Source organism: Heterocephalus glaber, unplaced genomic scaffold, assembly GCF_053883595.1.
Source record: "Heterocephalus glaber isolate CG9 unplaced genomic scaffold, H.glaber_assembly_v1.0 deba00001600, whole genome shotgun sequence".
In the NCBI taxonomy this organism is placed as follows: domain Eukaryota; kingdom Metazoa; phylum Chordata; class Mammalia; order Rodentia; family Bathyergidae; genus Heterocephalus; species Heterocephalus glaber.
Genome location: NW_028258372.1, coordinates 24,212,682 through 24,225,645, shown reverse-complemented (window position 1 = coordinate 24,225,645; position 12,964 = coordinate 24,212,682). Strand labels below are relative to the sequence as shown.

General features: G+C 36.7%; 1 pseudogene; it reads left to right on the top strand.

Moving 5' to 3' along the window:
- Window positions 1-5,635: 5,635 nt before the first annotated feature.
- On the top strand, window positions 5,636-6,936 carry LOC101704419 (splicing factor 3B subunit 2 pseudogene; annotated as a pseudogene).
- The last annotated feature ends 6,028 nt before the right edge of the window (window positions 6,937-12,964 follow it).

The window sequence follows — 12,964 nt, the reverse complement described above, 5'->3', positions numbered from 1 at the left end:
AATATTGCTTCCTTTTCAATTTCCTTGATGAGTTTAAAGAGTAATGGTATGAGTTCTTCTTTAAATGCCTTGTAAAATTCAGCTGTGAAGCCATCCAGACCTAGGCTTTTCTTTATTGGTAAGTATTTTATTACATTTTCAATGGGCATCTGAAATGAACAGACATTTCTCAGACAAAGAAGTAAAAGCAGCAAACAAATATATGAAAAAATGTTCAACATCAGTTGTCATTCGAGAGATGCAGATGAAAACAACACTGAGATTCTACCTCACCCCAGAAAGAATGGCTGCTATCATGAAATCAACAAATAACAAATGCTGGCGGGGTTGTGGGGAGAAAGGAACCCTTCTCCATTGTTGGTGGGAGTGCAGACTGGTGCAACCACTGTGGAAGTCAGTATGGAGATACCTCAAAGAACTAGGACTAGGGGTCCCATTTGACCCAGCTATTCCCCTGATGGGTATCTTCCCAAAAGAATTAAAAGAATCATACCACAGTGATATATGTGCACCCATGTTCATAGTGGCACAGTTTGTAATAGCTAAAGCTTGGAAACAGCCCAAGTGCCCATCAACTGGAAACTGGATAAAGAAAATGTGGTTTTTATTTATAAAATGGAGTACTACTCAGCCATAAAGAGCAAAAAACTAGAGTCATTTATGGCTAAATGAATGCATATCGAGGCCTTACTCTTAAGTGAAATAAATAGGACACACGTGTGTAAATACCAAATAGTTTCTCTCTTGTGAGAAACTGATATTGTAAACAAGAGTTAAAATGATTAAAATGAATAATTGATAATTTGAAGTAGGAAAAAAAGGTCCAAAGATGAAGGAGTGAAGGGAGGGGAAGGGGAAAGGAAAAGAGGGAAAGGAAAAACTACGAGAAAAGAAAATAAAATGGAAATGAAATCTATGTAAATAGGGAAGGGCGGAGGGGGTGAAGGGTGCACAGGTAATGGGGAAAAAAATAAGAACCAAGATACATCATGTACAGGTACAAGCACCCAATAATAAATGTAAACGAATTGTATACTTAAAATGTACCAATAAAATTAAAAAAAATAAATAAAATTTTTAAAAGTACAAAAAAAAGAGAGAAATATGAAAGTTCAGTCATACGTTTATCCATGTATGTGTATTAGTGTTTGAAAGCAAGATTCATGGTTTCCATTGCTTTGCCTTCCTCAGTGAAACGAGAATAAGGCTAGGCCTAAATTTGAATTGTTGGTGACCAAGAGAGGTTATGGGGGTTTTATATCAGGACGTCGTGTTTCTTGAGCCAAATTCGACACATGCTAACAGATGATCTTAGGCAATCAATACTTTGCTTAAAACATTCAATGTGCTGTAGCAGTCAACTGATTTTCTCAACCAGTCCTTATCTTTTAAAGCTTCAGTTTAAACTGGAACTTAAGTCTGACACCACACATGATCATCAACTCTCTGAAAGACACAATTCAATTTATCGATTAGGACCAAAAGGTCAATTTCAATTTATGAAGGGAAAAGCAAGAAAATTCAAAATTAAAATTACATTGTCTACATTTCTAATCCTTACCTGATATTTTGCCAGAGGAACAAAAGGCGATACAAGCTCTCATTGTGGGCATGTGAACACCTTATCAGAGAACACCAGATCAGAGAACACCATAACACTTCTTAAAAGTGCTGTTTTTTATTACTCAGCATTACTCTGCTACTGAGTTATAAGAATTTGGGAATTTAGCAGTTAATAGAAACATTTATAATGGCTGTGACTAGTTTAGTACAATATTATATATATATATATATACACTATAGTTACATATTTTATCAGACTACAGTGTTTAGAAATATGCCCTCTAGTTTTCCCAAAATACTTCATAAAATATTTATTAAGAAACACTTTTAGCTGGGGATGGAGCTCAGTAATACAGTGCTTGCTTAGCAAGCACAAAGCCTTGGGTTTGATCACCAGCACCACAAAATAAATAAATAAAATAACACATTTGGGGGTAAAAAAGCAAGGAACATACGCATCATTACTGGAAACTCTATACCATCATACAAAAAAGTTTATTTTGGGAAATTGATTTCTAATTTATGGTAATTTTACTTTCAGAAATAATACCACAGAGCAATACAGTCGAATTTGATCTTAAAGGCTGGCATGCTGAAAAAGGGTGTTGCTCTTTGAAAAACCACCTTCTTTCAACTTCAAGTATGAGGCTCTGGCTTCTGCAGTGATTTCAGCCCCCTAGATATCAACAGTGATACAATCTAGACCTTCATGGTTGATGACAGTACCTCTTTATAGTGTGACTTCATTTGAACTTTCTGACTACTGGATTAACATAGCTCAAAACTTCTTCAGGCATTACCTCTGGTTTAATCACTGTTCTCATCTCTGCATCATTGTTTACCTTGATAACCACAATCACTGAAGGCCAGGGCTGAACTTCCATGCAAGGAAATGACTACCCCAAACTCCCTTACCAGGTCTCTTCAGATACCCAGACTTCGCTATTTTTTAACTTAGAAATAGATATTTAACAAAAAGGTGGTTCCCCAGCCAGGAAAAATGTACATCTCTCATCTGTTTCAGGCAGGTAAAGTATAGGCAAAATAAATACAGTTTATAACTGATAAATGGACAGTATTCAATAGTTGAGGGAAAAAAAACCACACATTTACACATGAATAACACAGATGAAAAATCTAAGTTAATCAGCTCTCAAAAACTTAACTTTCCAGTTCTGCTGCAAGCGCAAGGACCCGAGTTTGATCCCAGGTACCAAAAAAACAACAACAAACAAACAAAGAAAACCAAATTTAACTTTCCTAAAATACTTTTAAAATAAAGTCACCAAGGACCAAGGGTTTAGCTCAGTGGTACCACTGTCTGCCTTGCAAGCGCAAGGTCCCCAGTTTGATCCCCAGTACCAAAAAAATAAAATAAAGTCACCAAGATGGTGACTCTCAGAAACATCTACGGAGCCCATAAATTCTCATCAAGACTAAAACTAATTTTTCAAGAGGAATTTATTGAGCCATTTCTTTTTATACTAAAGATACCTACTTGGTTTTCACCAATAAATGTTCTTAAGGTTAGTTTAATCTTGGAAAGTATAAACTCATGGGAGTAATTGATGAACACGTGCTTGAGAGGAAAATCTGCTAAGTATCAAATATTTATAACACACTCTAATGCACACAGGCACACACAGACATGCACAAACTCACCCAAGTCAGGGCTTGGGGTTTATAATCTGAGATCCAAATGGAGAAGTGATTATGCAGGAAAAAGCCCCATTTAGCACTAAGTGTGCAGAAGTGATTGAAGGGAATACTAAGTAAAATGCCTTGAATTAAATATTTAGAATCTGATACCTTTGTAAGCCCACAATTTTATATACCAAAAGCAGATAATGAAAATATAGAGGTTTCTAATGAGTCATTTGTTTCTGTTTTCTTCAAAAACCAAGAATGGATGGTTTTGTTCATTATTAAACCAATTTAGCTATCTTTTTTGTTGATGTTGTATTCATGGGTAAGGTGGCCAAAATAATTTTTAAAACAAAGATGAAAAGCCAATTTCTTTCTCTTTCCTTTGTATCTACCTGGTAATATCAGGAAGATAACCCAACCTGTGCTTTAGTGTTTTTTGTTTTGTTTTGAAACAGGGTCTCATTATGTTACTCAGACTGGTCTTAAACTAATGGATTCAAGTAATCCTCCCATCTCCACATCCCTAGTTACTGGAAATACAGGCACAGGCCACCAAGTCTGTCTTGTGCTTTTAAAAGCATTAAATATGAAATTTAAAAGATTTTTCCTCAGAATGACCTATAGGATTTATATTGTACCCCCACTTATAAGAGATAAAGTAAACAAGATTAAGAAAAAACTAATGACTTTCGTTTCTTAATTTTAAACTTCTTAAATTTAAACTCAATAGCAATTGATATTTATATCTATTACATACATTGCTGCTTTATCACTTAAAGATGAAGGTAACATATTTTAATTCTGCTTTCATAAAAGACACGATACCATTTGACTTTGAGAACAAAGCATGCCCATTTTTGTATAGTCCTAATCCCTCCCACCTCTGAAATACCTTGCCAAGAGCTAACTCTTTTACCAAGATTCTCAAGCAGTCCTGAAATGTTAGGAAACTACTGGCTACCTTAGCTCTTTCATGAACTAGTCATTACTGTGATCACCCTCAACTAAACTTCAGGAGACTGGAGTGGCTGCAACCAACACATCCCCACTTCCAGCCAACTCCTCCCTTCAGCACGAGCTGGCAGCGTTTCTTCACAAAGTGGTTTTTAATATGTGTTGGTCCCTCACAACTTGATGGTTGTAAATGTTAATAAACTTCCTACAAGGGAAATAGAAATGGAAAGTTTTATTTGTCAAACATTTTATTACTCTACTTGGTTAGCATGGACAATTACCCCTGGTCCCTCGGGCTTATATTCCCTGAGTACTTAGCAGTTAATGAATATAAATAGTAGCAAGCCAGCAACTTTCAAAACCATAAATAAGTGTTCCTCTGAAAACTCAAGCTAATGGAAAAAAAATTTTAAAACTGACATAGCAAAATAAAATACTTATTAACTAAGGCCAAAATTGAGGTTCAAAACTATACTAATCTGTGCCATCCTAGACCATTGAAAATCTATTCAACTAATAAGAAATGGAGCTTTATAAACATCAAAGTTAAGGTATTGCTTCTCATATTTCAATATGTATTCCTTACATAATTCCCCATAAAACAAGCAGATTATAATTAATACCTAACTACAAAGTATTGTCTTTGATGATCACTAAATTTTGTCTCAACTGATGATTATTTAGAATGAAAAATATCCCATAGTGACATGACTTCCACCTGTAATCCCAGTTACTTCAGAAGCAGAGGCAGGATAATCACAAGGTCAGGGTCAGCTGGGCAACTCAGAGAGACCCTGTATCAAAATAAAAACTAAAATTTATGGGCATAGCTTGGTACTTCCAAGTTCCATCCCTGATACCACACACACACACACAAACACACACACACAGCTCAATCCCCAGCACTATAAAAAATAATTTAAGTATATATATGAATTCATGGAGCAAATCAAATAACAGAGATGTGGACAAAGAAAAGCTAATCATCCCTTCTTCTCTGTCCATCAATAAATGTAGCCATTAGTTTAACACTACATATTAGGGACTGATGTATCAAAATCAGATTATCAGAACAATATTCAAATAACATATTAACTCAGGATCTTAATGATGTTCTAATAGTTTCTAGACAAATGGCAGCAATCAACAAAATATATAAAATCTAGGATGTTAAAAATGACAATCATTGTAGAATTTTTATTTCATGATTATTTATTTATTTATTTATCTATTTTTGGTACCAGGGATCGAACTCGGGTCCTTGGTCTTGCGCAGCAGGCAGTGAAACCACTGAGATAAATCCCAGCCCTATTTCATGGTTTGTTTTTTTTTTTAAGTTCAAGTGCTACAATATGTGTCTCAGGTTCTTACATTAATTAATTCTTTAGTTCTACATCACCAAAAAGTACACTATTAAATTATGAACACCATAGAGACAGGATTATAAAAATAATGAATCCTATGCCACTGGTGTTTTAAGCACAAGTACCTACAAGGCAAACAGGCCATTGAGAAGCCCCCCTTTGAGCTACCAGATTTCATCAAACACACAGGCATTCAGGAGATATGTGAACCCCTCCAGGCAAAGGAAGAACAGAAGATCATGAAGTCTAAAATGAGGGAGAAAGTTCAGCCTAAGATGGGAAAGATTGATGTTGATTACCAAAAACTTCATGACGCCTTCAAGTGGCAGACCAAGCCAAAGCTGACCATTCATGGGGACCCGTACTATGAGGGGAAAGAGTTTGAGATGAGACAGAAGGAGAAGAAGCCAGGAAACCTGTCTGATGAGCTGAGGATTTCTTTGGGGATGCCAGTGGGACCAAATGCCCACAAGGTCCCCCGCCCCCCCCCCATGGCTGATTGCCATGCAGCGATATGGACCACCCCATTATACCCCAACCTGAAAATTCCTGGGATCAACTCACCTATCCCTGAGAGCTGTTCCTTTGGCCACCATGCTGGTGGCTGGGCAACCCCCCAGTAGATGAGACCAGAAAACTGCTTTATGGGTATGTCTTTGGAACCAACACTGCTGAATTTCAGACCAAGACTGAAGAAAAAGAGATAGATTGGAGCCCTTGGGGGGAATTAAAGTCATCTGGTGAAGAATCCTCTGAAGAGGAGGAAGAGGAAGAAAGTGATGAAGATAAACCAGATGAGACAGACTTTATTACACCAGCAGACAGTGCCCTCATCACTCCTAGAGGGTTCTTGTCAGTGCTGGCTGGAATGGAGACCCCTGAACTCATTGAGTTGAGGAAGAAGAAGATAGAGGAGGTGATGGATGGAAGTGAGACACCTCAGTTGTTCACTGTGTTGTCGGAGAAGAGGACAGCCACCACTGGGGGAGCCATGATGGGATCGACCCACATTTATGACATGTCCACAGTTATGAGCCAGAAGGGTCCAGCCCCAGAGCTGCAAGGTGTACAAGTGGCCCTGCCTCCCGAGGAGTTGGAGCTAGATCCAATGGCCATGACCCAGAAGTATGAGGAGCATGTGTGGGAGCAGCAGGCACAAGTGGAGAAGAAAGACTTCAGCGACATGGTGGCTGAGCATGCTGCCAAACAGAAGCAAAAGAAACAGAAAGCTCAGCCCTAGGACAGCTGAGGGGGCAGCAAGAAATACAAGGAGTTCAAGTTTTAGGTCCCTCACACACAGCTGGCCTTCTTTTAAGCCCTTAATCTGGATGCCTGGGCTTCATACATGATTCCCCAAGAGTGAGCTCTTCTGCAGCTCTCAAGGGCTTGTCATTTCATGTTCTTATTTTAGACTTGTTTTGTAAATAAAGCTGCTTCCCAGAAGAAAAAAAATATCTTTTTTATTCCTGACAGAATATGATCAATATGAAAATGACTACATAGAGCGGTGCACATCATTTCCCTCAAAATAAGTACTTTAATACTTGGCATCCATTCTTTTAAGCTAGCATTTCTTAAAGTGTGTTTTGAAGACTTTGAAGGTGCTGAGCTGAGACCTGTTCACAGACATCTTAGGTCAAAGCTATTTTCATTAGAGGACAAGGACATTTTATGCTTTTTCTGTGTTGCTATTTGCATTGGTGGTGCAAAAGCAATAAATGTGAAAAAATGGTGCTTTACACCACTCAAGACAGTAGTATCAAACTGTATCAGCAATTATATTCTTTACCAACACACTCTTGCAGTTAAGTAAATTTTTAGAAGGTTGTCCTTGAAAGGGCAGTACAAATTATTAATTTTGTTAAATCTCTAGCCTTGACACTCATTTTCATGTTCTTTGTGTTGAGACAGAAGTACTCATAAAGGACTTCTCCTGTATGTTAATGTATGATGGTTGTATGTATGCTCAATTTTATGATTTTAGTTGCCAGCTAAACTAGCCACATCTTTTCATTGTTTACTATTTTTAGCTGAAAGTATGACTGTCATGCAACTTTGGTTACATGTGGAGAATTTGATAGACAATTTCTTAAAAATTAACAAAGTAGACTTGTTATTTCAAAATAAGCAACGGATGACATTTGTTGCCAATGAAAAACTCTGAGCCTTCAAGCAAAAATTAGAATTTTGCAAAACTTGAATCCTGGACTATGTGCCTGACAGCTTCTCTGAGTTTAAGACATCCAATGAGATTAGTGTTGAGATTGACATGTGTGACGTTTAGATATTGCACAATTAAATGTGTCAACATTTGAAGGATCTGAGCAACCCTATGAGCCAATATTTTCCAAATGATTATACAGAATATTATAAAATCATGTCTGATAAAATATCCACTTAAAACACATCAAAGAACTTTATTTTAATTTGATAGAAGTCCACCAATATAATTTCAGATTTCATATTGCAACTAACAATTTTAAAAACTACCACTTCAGTTTTGGTGTAATATCAAAAGAGAATATGCACAATTATCTGGAGACTATTAAAATTCTCTCTCTCCTTTTCTATGTGAAGTTGCTGTTTTTCCCACATACTTCAACCAAAAGGCATAACACAATAGACTGAATATACAATAAATATAAGACTCTGGCTCTCTTCATGAAAATCATTGAAAAGATTGATAAAAATGTAAAATAATACAAATTAATTTTACTAATTTTTTAAAAAATAAAGTGTTTTCATACATATAAAAATAATAATAATGTAATATTTAACAAATATCTTTGCAAAGTTGTAGAAGATATCAAGTTATAATTGAGTAGTTGGTTCTGTTTTTAGCAAAATCTTTTTATTTTAGAAGAGTTTTACATTTATATAAAAGTTGCAAAGACAGCCGGGTGTAGGGGTGCTCACTTGAAATCCTAGCAGTTGAGAGAATGAGACAGGAGACCATGGCAAGTTTGAGGCCAACAAGGACTACATGATGAGTTCAAGTCCAGCCTGGACTACACAGGGAGAACCTGCCTCAAAAAAATAAAAATTACAAAGACAGTACAGAGTTTCCCTATCCAGTTTCCCCCATTGTTAACATCTTATGTAACCATGGACCATTTATACAACACATCTACATTGATATATTATTATTATTATTATTAACTAAACTCCATCTTCTTGGTTCCAGGATCCTGCCCTGTCCCCTTAGTCTATTCTGGTCTGTGGCAGTTTTCTATCTTTCCTTCTTTCGATGATCTTGGCAGATTTGAAGAACACTGATCCATTTTATAGAATGTCTTTATTCTAGGTTTGTGTCCTGCTTTCTCATGGTTGGAGGGGGGCTGCAGGTTTGGGGAAGAGCACCACTAAGGTGAAGGGATGTTCTCAATCCAGACTACCAAAATCACACCGCCAGGGAAGTTGACTCACTTGGATAAGATAACATTTGCCAATTCTCTCCACTCTACGACTACTCTTTATCCTTTCCCTTCCCATACTCTATTCTTTGGAAGTAAGTGATTAAAATGAAGTTCATACTCAAGAAGAAAGGAGAGGATTCAGTATCTTTTTGACAAACCTATCCAGAAGTGCTTGCTCAATTTTTCTATAGCAAATATAGGCCACATAAATCAAGCTATTTATCTTTCTATCCTATTCAAAGTTGGAATTTGTTTCCTCCAATCTGATGCGAATTTATTTTATTTGCTGCCTGCTATAGAAGAGAGAGCTAGCTTGAGTCAGAGAGAATTGGCAAGAAGGGAGAGAGGAAGCAGGAAGAATGCAGATACATTAGATGTTTGATTGCATATCTCTTTGATTAAAAAGAAAAGAACCTCAGTATTTTCAAGAAGCTTTTTTTAGAGTGTGTGTTTCAAATGGAATTGGGGAAGCATTTGGGAGAGGAGATAGGGAAAAGTAAACAGTAGCTGATATAAAATAAAGCCCCTGAGGTTACTATGTAAGTGACTTTAAAATTTTATTACTCTCTAGTAATAAATTTTATTACTGTCTAGTATTTTAGAAACCAGATTGTTTTTGGTGGTGCTGAGGATTGAACCAAGGCCTCTACACTAAGCTATATCCCTAGCCCTTTTTATATTTTTTATTTTGAGATAGGGTCTCACTAAGTCAGTAAATCACCTAGGTTGAGCTCAAGATTGTGACCCTCCTGCCTCATCCTCCCAGAGTGCTGGGAGTACAGACATGGACCACTACACAGGGCTCACAAAATGATTTTCAAAGAAGTAATTAGATACATAGCATTTTAGTGTATTATGTACTCATCCTGTCACAGGATTAGGTCTGAGGACGTTCCTGAAGTTGAGATAAGAAACCTAACCCACCCTTTTTGTAGAATAAGTTTGTAGGTTCGGTGACTCCTATTGCAGAAAAGGAGTTTTCAGGACGCATCAGTAAGAGTCACAGTTAGGGTTTCTTAGGCAGAAATTTCAGTACGTGTTCCAAAGGGGAGCATGGGCTCCCAAGAGAGAAAGGCGTATTATGATCTGAGTAGGATATATTTATGGGCGTTGGGGTGTCTTCAAGACAGGTGATCTAGGACATATATTTGCACTGTCTGTCAGGCTACTGTCTGGCAGGCCATGCCAGCATGCAAGCCATTTACTTGTGTTTGAAGTTGAGTTGAGACCTGCAGCCCACTAATACTGCTACATTCTGGAGGATGGAGAAAGCTCAATTCACAGGTGGAAAGAGTAGGTTCAGAGTCCAATTCACCATCATACTGTGTCTTTATGACCTTTAGGAACTTGTTTTTGAGTTAGTTTCCTGGAAGAGAAAAAGGCTTGAGTAATTTTGTGTTGTAAAGCTGCAGTTTTTCTTAAAAATATAATTTTAAAATCCCAATTTCCTTGTTTCTCTTCTGCCTGTTTTTAAAAAAATTTCCTTTGTTCTTATTCACTCCAACTCATATTTACTGAACTTATAATACATATTAGGCATTGTTCTAGGCACAAAGAATGGAGCAGTAAACAGGGCAAGTTACAGAGGTCATCTGGTTTTTTCTTTTTGGTACTGGGAATCAAACTCGGGTCCTTGTGCTTGAGAGGCAGGTGGTGGAACCACTGAGCTAAATCCCCAGCCCTAAGGTGATCTGCTTTTGTGAAAAAACAAAACAAAACAAAAAACTCTTGGAAAAAGAAATGAAGGAGCAGCACAGAGACAGACAGTAAGCAAACAAAAAATCCAAAGCAATGAATGAGATGATTTTGATAGAGCTCAAAAATGTATTCTATGAATTATACAGTGAGAGATATAGGGGAACCACATTTTGGGGGCTGACTTAAACTCTGATAACAATGTCATAGTTTGGGTTGCTGAGTTTTGGTTTGTGAATGCTGTTGTTATGTCCTCTATGTCAGTGCTGTGGCACAGGCCTTAGCAAGGAAGAGAGAGCCTAAGGGGATCTTTTATGTTTATAAAACATGAAAGGGGCTCCTTCTGTTTATATATGCAGTATAAACCCTAATGGTGAATTCTACCCATAAAGCTTCTCTATCTCATGAAAGTATAACAATTAGAAATTATATTCCCATGCTGCGACCCCACTATAGGTATATTTAAGAAAGTCTACACAAGTGCACAAAGATGTAAATCTTTGCAACATAAGAATGCATCCAGGCCGGGGATTTAACTCAGTGGTTCCACCACCTGCCTTGCAGGCAGAAGGACCTGAGTTTGATCCCTGGTACCAAAAAAAAAAGGAAAGATAGAATGCATCCAAGTGAGTATTTTCAGGTAAATTAATCTCCTTGGTACATTAAGCATTTAATACTTAAAATTCTCAGAGAGGTCAGAGAATGTTGCACAAACAATGGACTATGTAGCCACCAAACTTACTACCTTGAAGGGCTCAGTAGTGACTCAGATGAATAGTTTCTTATAATTTGGTTTTTAAGGAATGAATTATTTTACCTTTTAATAGCTCTTCATTTTCTGTTATAAACCATTTGTAAGCAGTTCTAGAGATGTTTTACTTTTAGGTTTTGTTATTTGTGTTATATTATTGATATTGCTCAACCCAGAAGGAGTTTTATAACTCTAATTTTAATATTATATACCATATACTATAGATGTTGGTATAAATGCATGAATATTTAATGTGAACTTCAGTATTTTCAAATACTTTAATATGTTAACTTAATAATTAGCAATATGTGGCTTATTGCTAATTTAAAATTTACTTATTGCATAAATGTTCAAAATTAGTGGTCTGTTCTCACTCATGGAAAGAGATTTAACTTAACTAATCTTTCATAAATCCTGTAAACAAAAGCTACACAATTTTCATCATTAATGCATACCATTTACTTTAATTAAATTTAAAATGAACTACTATGATTATTATGAGATCATGTAATTATCAATAACATTATTCTATAATTACTCATTGACTATTATAATTAGTCTTACAGACTCTTTTTAGGAATATTTCCACCCTAAAAGATGAGCAAAACTGTATCACTCTTTAGAAATAATAAGAAAATCAATTCATAATCTTTTATCTCAGCAAAAAATTTTGGTATATCTTGGCCAATATTGCAGCCAGTATATGTGTAAAATTGAACTATGCATACCTTATATCTTTGTTACCAGCTCTTTCATGAAAATCGTAGGAAAGCTAGTATCCATTGACAAGATTTAGTGTAGGTGAGCATAGCTAACTAATGACAACTGCCTACTAATTTGCTTAGTTGGCCTTGGGTGTTCTTTTGCCCTCAGGTGCCCGGCACACCTAGATATTCCATAGATTGTTCTAACAAGCTGCTCTGAATCGGAAGTAAACCAAATGAGGCAGAAACATGAGTCTTCGTCATCGATGGTGAGTCACTGATGTTTGCTAGACATGGCTACCTCCCGCTATCCACCCTTTTTTTTTTCCAAACCTGATAGGGGTGACCTTCTGGCACAAATGATAAGCAATTTAGTTACATTTCATTTCATAAGTATTATCTGTACTCTTACTTTTGGCCAGATCTTATGCAAGATAAAACAGTAATCACACTTCCGTCTTTCCTTTTAAGGTGCATATCACCTGGAGAAGCAGCCTTAGGGTGCAGCTTTCTCCCCAGACTGTCTCCCATTCAGTACCTTGAGTCCCAAAATAAAGGATTTTTTCCTAAGAAATCTCCTTAAAGTTGTTTTTTTTTTCTTTTCCAGAAATTATATTCCACAAGCTACCTTAAGGAAGGAACATGTACCAAAGACCAAAAGGCAAACTTTGCTTCATTGTAATACTGAAATTTCCACCCAGGGAGGAGCCAAAATTCCATTTCCACGGAAAGTATGAAGGAACCTCCTATCAGATGACACCAGTGTGCCATCTTCCCAGCCCATGTTTGTGATGACGCTTTTCCTCTCCTGAGCATGCATTCCCAGCCCTGGTAAATGACATCTGGCCCTAGCATCAGGTAGTCAGAGCT